The sequence below is a fragment of the Pongo abelii genome, chromosome 13 (assembly GCF_028885655.2).
Source record: "Pongo abelii isolate AG06213 chromosome 13, NHGRI_mPonAbe1-v2.0_pri, whole genome shotgun sequence".
Lineage (NCBI taxonomy): Eukaryota > Metazoa > Chordata > Mammalia > Primates > Hominidae > Pongo > Pongo abelii.
The window spans coordinates 85,960,224-85,978,663 of record NC_071998.2 but is presented as its reverse complement, the minus strand read 5'-3'; the positions used below and the strand labels follow the sequence as shown (position 1 = coordinate 85,978,663).

Below are 18,440 nucleotides of genomic sequence, written 5' to 3'. Positions count from 1 at the left end.
GAATATTTATTAAGCCTTCACTATGTGCTGGGAACTGCTTTAAACGCCTTACATACATTATCTCATTTAATCCTAAAACCAATCTTTGGAGCCAGGATTATCAGTAAAACACTTAAAACTAAACTTCAATGAAAATATGTTTGTTTTTAAAGGACAAACTTTTCCAGAATTTCATGTTAAACAAAAATTTAAGCTACTCAATTCCTAGTTCTAAGACACACTTTCTCTCCTTACTATTCCTACCCCCTGCTCCATTTTAGCATTTCTGAACTCAGGATGCATCTTAAAATATTTAGACTTGGCCGGGTGTGGTGGCTTATGCCTCTAATCCCAGCACTTTGGGAGGCCGAGGCGAGTGGATCACCTGAGGTCAGGAGTTTGTGACCAGCGTGGCCAACATGGTAGAACCCGTCTCTACTAAAAATACCAAGAAAATTAGCTGGGTATGGTGATGAATGCCTGTAATCCCAGCTACTTGGGAGGCTGAGGCAGGAGAATCACTTGAACCCAGGAAGCGGAGGTTGCAGTGAGCCGAGATCGTGCCATTGCACTCCAGCCTGGGTGACAAGGGTGAAACTCCATCTCAAAAAATAAAACAAAATAAAATGCTTAGACTTCACTATAATAATGCTTTCCCCTCTTACCTGGGTTATTAGCTTGGTAGGGCATTCACAGGAGAGGAAGTGCAGCAGTTACAACCATCTCCGAGTCAAGCTCCATGTTTGTTTTTGTGTTTTTTTTGGTTTGTTTGTTTGTTTGTTTGAGACGGAATCTCCCTCTGTCACCCAGGCTGGGGTGCAGTGGCGTGATCTTGGTTCACTGCAACCTCTGCCTCCTGGGTTCAAGCGATTCTCCTGCTTCAGCCTCCCAAGTAGCTGGGACTACAGCGTGCACCACCATGCCTGGCTAATTTTTTTTTTTTTTTTTTTTTGAGACAGTCTTGCTCTGTCGCCCAGGCTGGAGTGCAGTGGTGCAATCTCAGCTCAATGCAAGATCTGCCTCCCAGGTTCATGCCATTCTCCTGCCTCAGCCTCCCGAGTAGCTGGGACTATAGGCACCTGCCACCATGCCCTGCTAATTTTTTGTATTTTTAGTAGAGATGGGGTTTCACTGTGTTAGCCAGGATGGTCTCGACCTCCTGACCTTGTGACCCGCCTGCCTTGGCCTCCCAAAGTGCTGGGATTACAGGTGTGAGCCACCGCACTGGCCCAAGATCCATGTTTTACTCATTAACCAAGTATATGCTGGCGAGATCTTCTCTTCCACAGAGGGCCTTAAAATGGGAATCTAATAAGTAACTGCAGTGTTACATTTCCCCTGATGCTGGTAGCCAAGTAATCCCCACTTTAGATTGTAGAAATTATGTGAAATAGTGTGGACCTGAACATTAAAGCCTAAGTGATATGTCCCCAGTCCTGCAGGTGGTTTATCGCCAAGATTTCTCACTTTGCTTCAGTCCAAGGACCAAGCAAAGAACTAGAAATTCAAGAACACCATTTAAATCCTAGGTCTACCAATTGATTTTCTGGGTGCTATGAGCAGTGACTGAAATGCCCTGGACTCTCCTCCTTCATCTGTTAAAAGATATCAACAGTGCCTACAGAAGGTCTAAGGGTATTAAGAGTAACTAATGAGATTGTTGTGGTTCCAACATACCTCACATTTTCTCCCACTCCTATCTGTTTCCTCCCCTACCGCACACGAAGGCCTAAATCTCCCAACCCATTAATGATTCATCTTATTAAAGGAAATCAGCTGCTTGCCTGGCAGCTAACATAGTTCTGCTTCATTACTACTTGAATTAATTTGATTTTCTTCAATCATCTATAAGAATCTATTCAATTTCAGAAAAGTACGTGTTAACAACATATTGACAGAATAAAGAAGTAGAGTTCACTTGGCCCCGGCAGCAGCCTCTGTGCCCCAGGTTTTCCCAGCCAGCCCTGCCCCACTGGAGTTCCTACTGCCTCCACATCCCACAGAAGATCAGGCTCTTCCAATACTTACTAGCCACCAGGGCTCCCCTCTGCCCAAGAATGAGATCCAAACTCCTTAGGTGGATGGAAGAGCCTCTCCACAATATCCATTCCCCACCACCTTTCCAGCTTCACATCCCATCATTTCCTCCTTGTACCCTGCCCTGCAGGCATGGCGGGAGGGTGGGGGTGTGTGGGGAGAGAGAGAGAGAGAGAGAGAGACAGAGAGAGAGAGATAGAGAGGGAGAGAGAGAGAGAGTGTGTGTGTGTGTACAAAGGGAACCACCAAATCTACCAACCTCCCTGCAGCCACCTCCACATGTGCCTCCCCATCTCTGATAGTGGGTAAACCTTCTGTGTGCTCATCAAAGACCCATTTTACTCCTATTCTAGATCCCCACCCCTCCCACCACCTCAATAAATATGGTCACTACAATCATCCACTATCCGCTCCATTCTCATCAGCTTCATTCATTCATTCAGAGACAGAGTCTTGCTCTGTCACCCAGGCTGGAGAGCAGTGGCGCCATCCCTGGCTCACTGCAGCCTCAACCTTCTGGGCTGAGGTGATCCTCACACCTGAGCCTCCCAAGTAGCTGAGAACACATGTACACACCACCACGCCAAGCTAACTTTTTAAAATTTTTGTAAAGATGGAGTCTCACTTCGTTTTCCAAGCTGATCTTGAACTCCTGGGTTCAAGCAATCCTCCCACCTCGGCCTTGGAAAGTGCTGGGATTACAGGCGTGAGCCACCGTGCCCAGCCAGCTTCTTTCTCTTTGCCCAGGTTATTCTCTTCAGCACACAAATGTGCTCTGATAGACTGTTCCCTTAAAACATCCTCACTTGGCTTCACATCCGTCTCCAGCAGTTTCCTTATTTCTTTAATCTTACAGTAGGACTCCCGGAAAGAGCTGCCTGTACTTGATGTCTCAACTTTCTTGCCCCACCTTCTCTCCTCAACTCACTCCAGTTAAGCTTCTTTTCCCAATATTCTATCACAATTGTCTTCTTCCAGGTCACCAGTGACCCCCACTGAACCAAATTCCACAGTCCACCCTCAGTCCTCATAACTTCCACTTCTCGGCAGCTGATATTCCTGACACCACAGCTCAGTCCGCACACCACTGATCTTCTTTCCACCTCCTTCCATGTTGTGCTTCTCCAGTTTCATGACGTCAAATACCATCTGTATCCTGAAGGTTCCGCAGATTCAGATCTCTAGTCATGGGCTGCCTCGTGAACTACAGCTGTATTTCCACTAGCCATTTCAGACTCAATTTTTTTTTTTTTTTTTAAGATGGAGTCTCGCTCTCATCGCCCAGGCTGGAGTGCAATGGTGCCATCTCAGCTCGCTACAACCTCCACCTCCCAGGTTCATGTGATTCTCCTGCTTCAGCCTCCCCACTAGCTGGGATTACAGGCACCCGACACCATGCCTGACTAATTTTTGTATTTTTAATAGAGATGGAGTTTCGCAATGTTGGCCAGGCTGGTCTCGAACTCCTGACCTCAGGTGATCCACCCCCACCTTGGCCTCCCAAAGTGCTGAAATTACAGGCGTGAGCCACTGCGCCCGGCCCAGACTCAATACATTTCAAACCAACCTTGATTTTCTCCTGCAACCTTATTCTTCCCCTGCCCAGCCCTCCCTCAACAAAATGGCACCAAATCTTGAAATTGTTCTTGACTTCTTTTTCTCTCACATCTTAGATACAATCCACTCCAAAATCCCAACAGCTCTTCAAAATATCCCAAATTTGAACATTTCTCACTGTTACCAACCCTAGTCCAAGCTACCATTATCTCGCACGTAGATTTCTCTATTAGCTTTTTAACTTGTATGTCTGCTCTTCCCTGCCCCTTCCCTCTCCCATTCCCCCAAACGTGTATCCACCCAGCATGATCTTTTCAAGGCACACCTCAAATCACGTTACTCCTTACTTAAAACCTTCAAATGGCTCCCCACAAATTGCTCAGAATAAAAACCCTGTAAGGCCCCATGGAATTGGGTCCTCAGCAACTTCTCCAGTTTTACTTCCTACCAGTTTTTCCCTCGTTCATTCAACACCAGCAGCCTGGCCTTCCTGCACTTCTCCGAGCTTGCAAAGTGCTTCCCACCTCGGGGGCTATGCCCCACCTGACTCTGTGTCTTGTCTGTGCTGGAATACCACAGTCTCCGAAAGTCCCACCTGAACATCCCACAGAAACCAGCAGGGTTCCTTATTCCCAAGTTTCCTTTCTCTGCTTTATTTCTCTTCATAGTGCTTTCATTACCTGAGAACATATTAAATATTCATGTGTCTGCCTATTGGTCTCCCCTAGCAGAATTCAAGTTCCATATGCAATGGGCTTTGTTCTGAGCACCTGGAATAGTACTTGCACATAGTAGGTGTTCCATAAATATTTCTTAATTGATTGAATGAATAATTAAATTCTTGGACTTCTTCATCTTTTTTTTCTGAAATGGTCACTTTTCTATTTCCACAAGGCACTCACTGACTGCCTCACGTAACTTGTACCCTGGCCTCACAGGTGCCATACCATCCCACCTGAACCCCACTCCCACGGACAGCCCACATCCGGCCTGCTCCAGTCTCACAGCAACCCTAGGAACAGACCCATCTGCCCCCTGAGACTATGAGTTCTTCCAGGGCACAGATTTTGGATTTGTCTGGTACCCCAGTGTCAAGAGTTTCTGGTACCCCAGTGTCAAGAGTTTCTGGCACAAAGTGGCTATTCAATATGTGTCTGTGGATTTAAATAATATGCCAGCATGCGGAGGAGGGACAGGAAAGGTTGGTCAGCGGGTACACAGTTACAGTTAGACCGGAAGAGTAAGTTCTGGGTTCCATTATACAGTAGGGTGACTACAGCAAGTAACAATGTAGTATGTATTTCAAGATAACTTTAAGAGAAGGTTTTGAATGTTGTCACCACAAAGAAATGACAAATGCTTAAAGTGATGGACATGGTAATTACTCCGATTTGACCATTATACTATGTATACATGCACTGAAACATCACATTGTACCCCATAAATATGTACAATATTATGTATCAATTATAAATTTCTTTTCAAAGTAATTGGATTTTTTGCCTTTTTTTCTTAGAAGGGTACAGGGGGCTTCTCAAAAATTAAAACTACTAGTTAGTGACCAGCCTGGCCAACATGGTGAAACCCCATCTTTACTAAAAGCAGAAAAATTAGCCGGGCATGGTGGTGAGTGCCTGTAATCCCAGCTACTCGGGAGGCTGAAGAATAAGAATCAGTTGAACCTGGGAGGTGGAGGTTGCAGTGAGCCGAGATCGCATCATTGTACTCCAGCCTGGGCGACAGAGGGAGACTCTGCCTCGAAAAACAGAACAAAACTAATAAATATCCTCCTTTAAGAAAATAAATGATATGCTAGGCATGACTGTGCAACTCCATGGAGAAAAATAAATAGCCCAGATATAGTCAGATGAAGTAATAACTTTACCTAAATTTAACAATAAAAGATAGCAATATCTTTAAATAACTTAAAAACAAAAAGCAATAACTTAAAAAATAACACCAAGGCATACATGAGATGATGGGAAGGTATATTGGAGGGAAACCAAAAGTCAAGTGCAAATACTATAGTTTGGATTATGAGAGAAAAAACAATGAAACAGTACAATCTTTTCCTTTCTGAATAGTAATGGGGTATTCAAGAGTCATAATCATTAGAGCAGTAATAGATGAGATAAAAAGCAAGTTGGGTTAAATTGAATGAGTTTAATATCCACTAAAAACTTGGTTTCAAAGGCTCATGGGTATTCTATGTCTGGTCCCCAACCTACCTAGGAGGCTGAAGAAGCCATATGGTAATAATAGCAAACTGACTGCTCATCCTCTGGTTGAGCCTATTCTAGGTGCCAGACACTGTGCCCAGCACTGAGGACATAATAAGACACAGTAGACCTGAGCTCCTGAGAACCAAGGCTCAGAGACACTGACACAGACCCAGCAAACTAAAGTACAAAAAGGTCAACAAGCACACACGGACTCTACAAGGGTTGGAGGCTGGAATTAACTCACTCTAGGTGATCAAAGACAGGCCACAGAGGATGACATTCCTGAAGCGGATTTTCAAGGATGAGCAGAAGCTTGCCAGGCAGCAGGAAAGTGGGGTGGGGAAACAGGAAAGGGAGGCTAGGTAAGGGAAACAAGATGTGAAAAATGCAGAGGCCTGAGAAACCCTGGAGCACGGAGGAATCTGGACGGGAGAGAGATCAGCGTTTCTGCTGAGTGAAGCGCACCAGAGACACTGGCATGGGGAGGCAGGGAAGGGCCTGTGTGTCACGCTAAGGTGACAAGAAACCAATTCTAGTTGCTTTTCAGGCAGGTTAATCAGGTCTGCGTTACAGAAGGAAGATTCTGACAGTAGTACTGAGAATGAACTTGAGGGGAACACGGCCAGAGGTAGGGACCCCAAGGTCCTTCAAAGGAAGCCATCTGCAGAGGGGAGAGGAGAGGACAGATTTCAGGAAGACTTTGAAGGAAAAGGAGACAGTGCTTGCTGCCTGACTGACAGAGTGAACGGGAGGTTAGCAAGAGTTCAGGCTGACATGGAAGTTTGTGTCTTAAGTTACTCGATAGATGGAAGTGCCACTCATAAGACAGAAGAAAAGAGAGGTGACAGCGATTAAAGACATGGCTGCATCAGTGCCTGCTCACCACGGCACAGGTGTGGCCAGTGGCCTCCCTTACACTCCAAGTGTTTTCTGGAACTTCCAGGGCAGGCCTGGAGCACAGGACCAAGTTCCCTGGCCTCTGACCTCCCTGAGAGACCTAGTGTCACAGGGTGTGGGTACCACTTCCTTGACGATGTGCCCCCTCACACTGGTGCACCATGGAAAGGCCACATCAAGGCCAGGTGTGGTGGCTCACGCCTGTAATCCCAGCACTTTGGGAGGCAGATGCCGGCGGATCACAAGGTCAGGAGATGGAGACCATCCTGGCTAACACAGTGAAATCCCCTCTCTACTAAAAATACAAAAAACTAGCCAGGCGTGGTGGCGGGCACCTGTAGTCCCAGCTGCTCGGGAGGCTGAGGCAGGAGAATGGTGTGAACCCGGGAGGCGGAGCTTGCAGTGAACCGAGATCGGCCACTGCACTCCAGCCTGGGTGACAGAGCAAGACTCCGTCTCAAAAAGAAAAAAAAAAGAAAGAAAAGGCCACATCAAATAAAGCAGAGGCAACCCTACCTGCTGACAGAAACAGTGAAAATCCATAGCCCTTGTCACCCCACCCCCCAGGCTCTAAACAACATATACTTACTGGCATACAATAAGTTTTGGGGACAAGCACGGAAATTTTGAAGATGTCAACACTTTCTTATCACCTACATTTGTTGCTTCTTAAGCATTACAACTATGCATTGGATGAGAACGTTTCATCAATGACGGGCCACATATGTGACTGTGGTCCCATAAGCTTATAATACTGTATTTTTACTGTACTTTTTCTATGTTTAGATACATGGTTACCACTATGTGTACTGCCTACAGTAGTCAGTGCAGCCACATGTTGTACAGGTGTGTAGCACACCATTTAGCCCAGGTGCATAGGAGGCTATACCAGCTAGGTCTGCATAAATGCACTCTATGACATTCACACAATGACAACATCACATAACGCTTTCTCAGAATGCATCCCCATCATTAGCGACACGTGACTGTATTTCTTCCACGTAAAATAAACATTCCACTTACAGTTTGAAAATATTTCTCAATTTTATTCAGTTTTGGTGAATAAAACTGGGTAAGTTTTTACTCCTGCTGCTTGGCCCTGGAAATGGGCACAGCTATGGAGAGTGTGTGACAGAGAGGAGTAATAAAAGCCTCAGTTTTCTTGCCACAAGACCAAAAAAAGAGGCTCAGAGAATGAGAAAGTACTAGGCAGACTGCAGAGAGGGAGGGTCCATGACCCCATAAAGACGTCTATAAACTCCTGAGCTCACCCGCAAGCTACAAGGTGGAGATCTGATCCTAAGCAGTATTCCAAACACTACAGGACAGAACACCACCCGGGTCCCAGACTGGCCACTGGGTGGTGCGCACGTGGGACAGGTCCCAACAACACTGCAAAGTCTTTAAAAACAGAACAGACTCTGAAAGTATAACTTACAGAAAACTATTTAGCACTTGTAGCCTAACCTTAAATGCATTGATCATTTGCTTAAAACAACAAAAATGTTATCTTTAGTTTTAAATAAGACCCAAAGTCTCATAATATTCAAAATGCCCAGGATACAATCCAAAATTACTTGGCATATGTAGAATCAATAAAATCTTGACTCATGTGAGAAAAGACAGTCAACAAATGACTTTGTGAAATGACAGAGATATTGAAATTATCTGACAAAGACTTTAAAGTAGTTATAAAAATGTTCAAGGAAGTAATGGTTAACTCTACTGATTCAAATGAAAAGACAGAAGATTTCAGCAAATAAATAGAAGATATAAAGCAGAAACAAACTAAAAACTTAAACCTGAAAAATATAATAACCAAGACTTTTTAAAACACCTCACTGGATAGGCTCAATAGCAGATCAGAAGTAACAGACTTAAGCAGCAGTCCTCAACCTTTTTGGCACCAGGGACCAGTTTTGTGGAAGACAATCTTTCCACAGACCCGGGGGATGTTGGGGGAGATGGTTTTGGGATGAAACTGTTCCATCTCAGATAATCAGGCATTAGATTCTCACAAGGAGCATGCAACCTAGATTGCTCACATGCACAGTTCACAGTAGGGTTTGAGCTCCTATGAGAATCTAATGCCACCACTGACCTGACAGGAGGCGGAGCTCAGGACATAATGTTCGCTTCCAGCTGCTCACTTCCCCAGTGCAGCCAGGTTCCTAACAGGCCACAGACCAGTACTGGTCCACAGCATGGGGGTTGGAAACCCCTGGACTAAAGAGTCAGTGAACTTGAAGATAAAGCAATAAAATCCAATCTGAAAAACAGAAAAAATTTTTGAAGAAAAATGCTCAAAGCCTCAGGGATTTGTGAACCAATACTAAAAGGTCTAATATTTGTGTCATTAGAGTCCCAGAGAGAGAGAAAGGCTGTAGTACAGAAGAAAATATTTGAAGACATAGAGTCAAAAACCCCACAAAATTGGCAAAATACATAAACTTACATACCCAAGAAGATGAGCAAAGCTTAAACGATAAACTCAAAGAAGTCAATTCCAAGACAAATCATAATCAAATACTGAGAACTAAAGACAAAGTAAAAATTCTTGAAAACAGTCACAGAAATCCTTCTATTACTTATAAGGGAAGAATAATTTGAATGATGGTGGATTTCAAAATAAAAACTTTGGAGGCCAGAGGAAAAAACATAACGTTTTTATTTTTTATTTTTATTAATTTTTATTGAGATGGTGAAATAAACATATTCTCGAATGTACATTGAGATAATTTCTTGTCAACAAATCTTGCTCTAAAATAATTTCTAAAGAAAGTTCTTTAAATAAAAGGAAAATGAAACCACAAAGAAACCTCAAACATCAGAAATGAAGAAAGAACAGAAATGGTAAATATCTGGGTAAGTAGATTATCTTTCTGTTATTCAGTTATTTAAAATGTGTTTGACAACTGAAAGCAAACATAGGATTGTCTGATGAGATTTTCAATCTTTGCAAATGTAATATATAAGACAACTATAACATAGAGGGAAAGGGGAAGGAGAGCCTTGGATAGGCAACTCCATCCAATAACAGCAGAATAGACATTCTTTTTTATAAACTTAGTTTTGGTTTTCTTTGTTTGTTGTTGTTTTTCTTTTTTTGTAAGATGGAGTCTCGCTTTGTCGCCCAAGCTGGAGTAAGTGGCACAATCTCGGCTCACTGCAACCTCCGCCTCCCAGGTTCAAGCAATTCTCCTGCCTCACCCTCCCAAGTAGCTGGGACTACAGGTGCACGCCATCATGCCCAGTTAATTTTTGTATTTTTAGTAGAGACAGGGTTTCACCATGTTGACCAGGCTGGTCTCAAACTCCTGACCTCAAGTGACCCTCCCACCTAGGCCTCCCGAAGTGCTGGGATTATAGGTGTGAGACACCACACCTGGCTTCTTGTTTTCTTTTTGTTTGTTTTTTAGAGGCAAGGTCTTGCTCTGTCACCCAAGCTGGAGTTCAGCGGCACAACCATAGCTCATTGCAGCCTTGAACTCCTAGGCTCAAGTGATCCTCTCACCTCAGCCTCCTAAGTAGCTGGGACCACAGGCATGTGCCACCACACGCAGCTAATTTTTAAAAATTTTTGTAGAGACAGGGTCTTGCTTTGTTGCCCTGGCTGGTCTCAAACTCCTGGGTTCAAGCAATCCTCCTGCCTTGACCTCCCAAAATGTCGGGATTACAGGTGTGAGCCACTGTGCCCAGCTAGGAATAGATATTCTTTTAAAGTACACATGGAACATTCACCAAGATACACCATATCCTGAGACAAAAATCTTAAATTAAAAAAAGAAAATAATTTAAATCACAAAAAAGTGTCCTTTGACGTAAGTGAATTAACTAAAAATCAATAATAGAAAGGTAATAGGAGCATCTCCCAACAACTGCAACTCAAACAACACACATCTAAATAGTCCATGGATCAAAGAGAAATCCCAAAGAAAATTAGAAGGCATCAAAGTGAATAAAAACGGAAACGTAATATATCAAAATGTGTGGAGGGGCCAGGCACATTGGCTCACACCTGTAATCCCAGCACTTTGGGAGGCCAAGGCAGGCGGATCACCTGAGGTCAGGAGTTCAAGACCAGCCTGGATAACACGGTGAAACCCCATCTCTACTAAAAATACAAAAAAATTAGCCAGGCATCGTGGCACGCGCCTGTAGTCCCAGCTACTCAGGAGACTGAGGCAGGAGAGTTGCTTGAATGCAGGAGACGGAGGTTACAGTAAGCTGAGATCGCACCATTGCAATCTAGCCTGGGTGACAGAGTAAGACTCTGTCTCAAAAGAAAAAAAAAAAAACGTGTGGAGCACAGCTAAAGCAGTGCTTAAAGGAGATTTATGTCATTCAATGTTTGTACAATAGAAGAAAGGTCTCAAATCAATAAGTTAAGTTGCTACCTTAGGAAACTGGAAAAAGAAGGGCAAAATAAATTCCAAAGCAAGTAGAGGAAGGAAATAATAAAAATAAGATCAGGAATCTATTAAACTGTAAGCAAGAAAAACAACATGAAACCAAAAGATGATTCTTTGAAAAGATCAATAAAAGTGACAAACCTCTAGCCAGATGGACAAAGAAACAGAGAAAAAGAACAACTTACCAACATCAGGAATGAAATCATCATTAAAAACCATGAAGACATTAAAAAAAATGGGGAATACAATGAACAACTCTATACAGATAAATTCAACAACTTAGATTTAAAAAAAAAATGCATGAATACTATAAACTTCCAAAACTCTCCCAGGATGAAGAGATAGCATAAATAGTCCTAGAAATTTAATGAAATTAAATTTGTAGTTAAAAACCTTCTGAAAAGGAAATCTCTAGGCCCAGGTTTCACATGTGAATTATATCAAACATCTAAAGAAGAAATAATACCAATTCTACATAATCTCTTCCAGAAAACATTCCCTTCTAGAAGGGAATACTTCCCAACTCAGTTTATAAGGCCAGAATTACCCTGATATTAAGACCAGTCAAGAGTACAAGAAAAGAAAACTGCAGGCCAATATCCCTCATGAACACAGATGCAAAAATACTCAACAAAATATTAGCAAATTGAATCCAACAATATATAAAAAGAATAATACATCAGAATCAAATGTGATTTTATCATGGCAATGGAAAGCTGGTTCAATATTTGAAAATCAACCACTGTAATCCAACATACTGACAGCCTAAAAAAGAAAAATCATAGATCCTGTCAATTAATACAGAAAAAGCATCTAACAAAACTCAACACCCATTCATGATAAAATTTCTCAGTGAATTAGGAGTAGAAGGGACTGCCCTCAACCTGGAAAGGACATTTACAAAAACCTACAGCTCAGGTCATACTTAATGGTGACAAATCAAACACCTTCTCAATAAGATGAAGAATAAGAGGCCAGACGAGGTGGCTCACACCTGTAATCCCAGCACTTTGAGAGGCCAACACAGGAAGATTGCTTAAGCCCAGGAGTTCAAGATCAGCTTGGACAACATAGCAAGGCACCGATTCTACAAAAAATTTAAAATGTTAGCCAGGTGTGGTGGTGTGCTTATAGCACCAGCTACTTGGGAAGCTGAGGTGGGAGGATCAATGGGGCCCAGGAGGTTGACACTGTAGTGAGCTATCATTGCACCACTGCACTCCAGCCTGAGCGACAGAGTGAGACCCTGTCTCAAAAAAAAGATCAGGAATAAGAAAAAGATGTCCACTCTTACCACTCCTGTCCACATCATATTGTAAGTCCTAAAAGTGCAATAAGGCAGGAAAAAGAAAAAGTCATATTAGAAAGAAAGAAATAAAACTGTCCCTATTCACTGACTCATAGAATAAATGAGAAATAAAATGACTGGATACAAATCACCCACAAAATGAATCATATTTCTATATACTAGTTATGAAAATGAAACTAAAATATAAAAAGAATACCACTTATAGGCTGGGTGTAGTGACTCACACCTGTAATCCCAGCACTTTGGGAGGCTGAGATGGGCAGATCACGAGGTCAAGAGATCAAGACCATCCTCGCCAACATGGTGAAACCTCATCTCTAGTAAGAATACAAAAATTAGGCCGGGCAGGGTGGCTCACGCCTATAATCCCAGCACTTTGGGAGGCCGAGGTGGGTGGATCACATGGTCAGGAGATCGAGACCAACCTGGCTAACACGTGAAACCCCGTCTCTACTAAAAAAAATACAAAAAAATTAGCCAGGCGTGGTGGTGGGCGCCTGTAGTCCCAGCTACTCGGGAGGCTGAGGCAGGAGAATGGCGTGAACCCGGGAGGCGGAGCTTGCAGTGAGCCAAAATCGCGCCACTGCACTCCAGCCTGGGCGACAAAGCGAGACTCCCTCTCAAAAAAAAAAAAAAAGAATACAAAAATTAGGTGGGCGTGGTGGCTACTACTCGGGAGTCCCAACTACTTGGGAGGCTGAGGCAGGAAAACAGCTTGAACCCAGGAGGCAGCGGTTGCAGTGAGCCGAGATCGCGCCACTGCACTCCAGCCTGGAACAAAGTGACATTCCGTCTCAAAAAAAAAAAAAAAAAAAGAATAGCACTTATAGTGATTAATTATAGTAATTCCAAAAAAAGTGAAATACTTAGGTATCAATCTAGTAAAATACATACAGGACCTCTATGTTGTAAATTACAAAACACTGATGAGAAAAACAATAGAACCTCTAAATAAATGGAGAAACATGTTTGTGGATCAAAAGATTCAAAGTAAGAACCATCATCTGAAAGAGACACTGGGAATAACCATGGTCAAGATGTCAACTCTTTCCAAATTTATCTCAAGATTTAATGCAAATCTGAACCAAATCCCAGCATAATTTTTTGGTAGATATACACAAGTGAATTCTAAAATTTATATGAAAAGGCAGAAGACCCAGAACAAAACAATTTTTAAAAGAACAATAAAGTTGGAGGAATCAAATTAGCTAATATTGAGATTTACTAGAAAGCTTCAGTGATCAAATCAGATGTGTTACTATAGAAGAGAGAGACAGAAATCAATGGAAGAGATGAAAACATCCAGAAATAGACCCACACAAACATGGTCACTGATTTTTGATAAAGATGCTAAGGCAATTCAATGGAGAAAGAATAGTGTTTCAACAAATAATGTTAAAACATTATTGGGTTTTTTGGCCAGGCACGGTGGCTCACGCCTGTAACCCAGCAATTTGGGAGGTCAAAGCGGGCAGATCATGAGGTCAGGAGATCAAGACCATCCTGGCTAATGCAGTGAAACCCCATCTCTACTAAAAATACAAAAAATGAGCCGGGCATGGGTGGCGGGTGCCTGTAGTCCCAGCTACTCGGGAGGCTGAGGCAGGAGAATGGCATGAACCCAGGAGGCGGGGCTTGCCGTGAGCCGAGATTGCACCACTGCACTCCAGCCTGGGAGACAGAGCGAGACTCTATCAAAAAAAAAAAAAAAAAAAAAAAATTATTGGGTTTTCTAGATATACAATCATGTCATCAGCAAACAGTGACAATTTGATTTCCTCTTTACCAATTTGGATGACCTTTATTTCATTCTCTTGTCTGATTGCTACGGCCAGAACTTCCAGTACTATACTGAATAGAAGTGGTGAGAGTGGGCATCCTTATCTTGTTCCAGTTCTCAGAGAGAAAGCTTTCAACTTTTTCTCATTCAATATTACATTGGCTGTGGGTTTGTCATAGATGGCTTTTATTTACACTGGGGTATGTCCCTTGTATGCCAATTTTGCTGAGAGTTTTAATGACAAACGAATGCTGGATTTTGTCAAATGCTTATTCTGCATCTACTGAGATGATCATGTGATTTTTGCTTTTAATTCTGTTTACGTAGTGTATCACATTTATTGACTTGCGTATGTTAAATCATCCTTGCATTACTGGTATGAAACCCACTTGACCATGGTGGATTATCTTTCTGATATGCCATCGGATTCAGTTAGCCAGTATTCTGTTAAGGATTTTTGCATCTATGTTCATCAGGGATACTGAACTACAGATCAGTATCTTTTTTTGTTATGTCCTTTCCTGGTTTTGGTATTAGGGTGATACTGGCTTCACAGAATCATGCAGAGAGGATTCCCTCTTTTTTTGTATTGTGGAATAATGTCACTAGGATTGGTACCAATTCTTCTTTGAAGTCTGATAGAGTTCAGCTGTGAATCCGTCCAGTCCTGGACTTTTTTTGTTGGTAATTTTTTTTATTACCATTTCAATCTCACTGCTTGTTATTGGTCTGTTCAGAGTTTCTAATTCTTCCTGATTTAAGCTAGGAAAGTTGTATATTCCTAGGAATTTATCCATCTCCTCTGTTTTCTAGTTTATGTGCGTTAAGGTGTTCACAGCAGCCTTGAATGATCTTTTGTATTTCTGTGGTGTTGGTTGTAACATCTCCCATTTCATTTCTAATTGAGCCTATTTGGATCTTCTCTCTTCTTTTCTTGGTTAATCTTGCTAATGGTCTATCAATTTTTTTATCTTTTCAAAGAACCAGCTTTTGTTTCATTTAAAATTCATAAAACAAATTTTAAAAATAATTAGACATGCATAGGCAAAAAAATGAACCTTGAACTAATTCTCACACCATACAAAATATTTATCTCAAAATGACATTAGATCTAAATATAAAGCATAAACTGTAACATTTTTGTAAAAACACAGCAGAAAATCTCTGTGATCTGGAGTTAGACAAAGAATTCCTACCCATAACACCAAAACCACAATCTATGAAAGAAAAGACTGATAAACTGTACTTCATCAAAATGGAAATTACTTGCTCTATGAGAGATACTGTTAAATGAATGAAAAGGCAAGCTACAGGCTGGGAGAAAATATTTCCAAATCATACATCTGACAAAGGAGTCTATCTAAAATACATAATGGAACTCTCAAAACTCAACAGTAAGAAAACAATCCAATTAATATTGGGCATAAATGACCTGAACAGATATGATGCCAAAGAAAATTAGCATATGAAGAAATGTTCAATATCATTAACTATTAAGGAAATACAATGAGAAACTACAATGAGATACCCCTAAATAACTAATAGAATGACTAAAATTTTAAAAACTAATAATACCAAGTGCTAGCCAGGATGCAGAGCAAGGAAAACTCTTGCTCACTGCTGATAGGAACACAGTATTATAAAGCCAATTTGCTAGGAAATTTCTTAAATATATACATACCATATGATCCAGTAATCCCTCTCCCAGATGTTTACTCTAGAGAAGTAAAAATTTATGTTCACACAAAAGCCTGTACTATGACTGTTTATAGGAGTTCTATATATGTCTTAAGTTACATGGCAATTACATTTTCCTTGGAAAAGGTGCATGTGCTTGTACATGTATACACACACACACACACACACACAGAAGCAGGAAACAAAAATCAACCAAATTCAGGCAATCTGATCAAGGTCCTTTCTTCTGTAGATAAGCATCCCTATCCTGTACCACTGCATCTCAGACCTCAAGATCCCTTGCTTAGGGATTGACTACTGATTTGGGTTAGAGGTATGGAGAGGTATAGGGATAGAACAAAGACAAAAACAAAGAGCGGTAGAAGAATCTAGAAAACCCACTGAAACATCAATCAGTTGATCAAAGGAGCCTTTGAACCATGGTCTGGAAGAGACACTGGGAAGAGCCATAATAAAGAAATACCTTGGCCCTACTGCACTCCCTCCACTCACCCACTCTTTGGAATTTTGCATAGATACCACTTCAACTGAAGCAAAAAGAAAAACCGTTCAGACATTTGCCTATAAGCTGTTAAAGTCTTTGCTCTGGTCTGGTTTAAACAGAAAGAGATAGAGCAAGATTTCAACATAAACAGGAGTCTCAATGCATTTCTCAGAAAGGCCTTGCACCCCTGTACTAATTTAAGTCACTGGGACATGCAGGAAACCAGTTTGAGACAATGAGAGCAAGTTCAACTTCTTTTAAAGGAGAAAAAAATAGAGGTTATTATTTGATGGTTGAAAATTTTCTGTATCCCTTTCCATCCATCACTAGATTCTCCCCACTGTTCTCGCTGTTTCTAGTGATATGCAGAATAAAAGAAAATACTGGCCAAGGTTAGGAAGACACAGACCAGGGGGATCACAGGTCGGACAACAGATGAGCCAAAGCAAAACCTTGACCACATCAATCCTTAGTACAGAGTCAAAGTACTCATTGTTTTGGGGAAAAAATTACTCCTGTACATCCTGTGGTGGCCTCCCCTAGCTAGACTCTTGTCCAACCAATCTATTCTGCCCACTTACGCACAATAAAATGCACTAATGGGGGGAAGGGGAAGTTATTCCAAAACAATACCCTGAAAAGATTGTCCTTTCCCCCTATGAAATAACTTAGCATTTCTGTTGAAAAGCAAATGACCATACATGTGTGGGTCTACTTCAACACTCTACACTCCCTATCCTATTACCATGCCTCTTCCTTTCTCAGGTACCCATAAGGATTATTCAATGTCTCTCAGATGAAGTATAAATTTCCCATTCTGACATTTGAATTACTTCAATCTATCAACAGAGTTTGTCTCCCTCAAAAAAATATTTAGGTATATAGCTCTAAAAGATAAAAACTCTTTTTTTGTTTTATTGTATGTATGTATGTATGTATGTATGTATGTATGCATGCATGCATTTAGAGACAGTCTCGCTCGGTTGCCCAGGCTGAAGTGCACTGGTGCAATCTCTGTTCACTGCAGCCTCTGCCTCCCAGTTCAAGTGATTCTCCTGCCTCAGCCTCCCGGGTAGCTGGGACTACAAGTGCACGTCACCACAGTGGGCTAATTTTTTTATTTTTAGTAGAGACAAGGTTTCGCCATGTTACCCACAATGATCTCAAACTACTGGCCTCAAGCGATTCGCCTGCCTCAGACTCCCAAAGTGCCGGGATTACAGGCATGAGCCACCAGGCTCTTTTTTAAACAAAGACTCTTTTTTAAACAAAACCACAATACCATTCTTGTACCTTAAATAATGTAATAATTCCTTAATATCATTAACTATCCAGTCAGTGTTCAACTTCTTGATAAGCTCATGTTTGTTTATATTTGGTTCATCCAAATTGGGATCTAAATAAGGCCCACACGCTGTAATTGGTTGGTATTTCTCTAAGTTTCTTTTAAGTTCTCCCGATCTCTCTCTCTTTTCCTTGCAATGTATCTTTTGAAGAAACCAGGTTGTTTATCTTACAGAGCCTAAGATTGCCTGGATTTTGCCCACTGTACTCCTGTGGTGTCATTTAATTTGTTCCTCTGTACTTCCTGTAAATTGGTAAGCAGATATTCCTGATTGCCTATCAGATATTTCTATCCTCTGTATTCCGGTAGTGTCATTTAATTTGTTTCTCTGTCCTCTTTACTTCCTGTAAGCTGGTAATCAGATCTCGGGGCTTGATCAGATTCAGGTTGGTGTAACTTGGGCAACCTGGGCAAGAGTATTTCAACAGGGGTGTTATGTACTCCCATTAGGAAACACAAAATGATCATTGCCTAGATCCATTAATGATTTACGAGTTGCAAAAAATAATACTCTCATTCTACCATTACTTCTTAATTTATTTGCTACATTCTATAAAGACAAACTCCCCTTCTCAATGATTTATGCTGAGATGTTGTATACAGGAAGACAAAATAAATGCCTGAGTCTCTTTATTTACCAGTTTTCAAAATAATGAGTTAATTCCCTGGTATCCTTAAAAGGTGGCTAATGACACGAGTTTATTTTTATTATTATGAACT

At 41.6% G+C, this 18,440-nt stretch overlaps 1 protein-coding gene and 1 long non-coding RNA gene across 17 annotated transcripts in view; both read right to left on the bottom strand.

The window, feature by feature from the left end:
• The window catches only part of AOPEP (aminopeptidase O (putative)), a 369,731-nt gene that overhangs the window by 238,694 nt on the left and 112,597 nt on the right, over positions 1–18,440 (bottom strand). The gene's annotated exons all lie outside the window — the stretch shown is intronic.
• Positions 1–18,440, bottom strand: part of LOC129047930 (uncharacterized) — a 72,913-nt gene that overhangs the window by 23,440 nt on the left and 31,033 nt on the right. The window contains exon 2 of one of the 2 annotated variants that reach the window (XR_010136551.1): positions 894–18,126. The exons of the other annotated variant lie outside the window; for it this stretch is intronic. This is a non-coding gene — a long non-coding RNA (uncharacterized LOC129047930). Of the gene's footprint in view, positions 1–893; positions 18,127–18,440 lie in introns of those variants that run through there. 2 annotated transcript variants of the gene reach the window in all.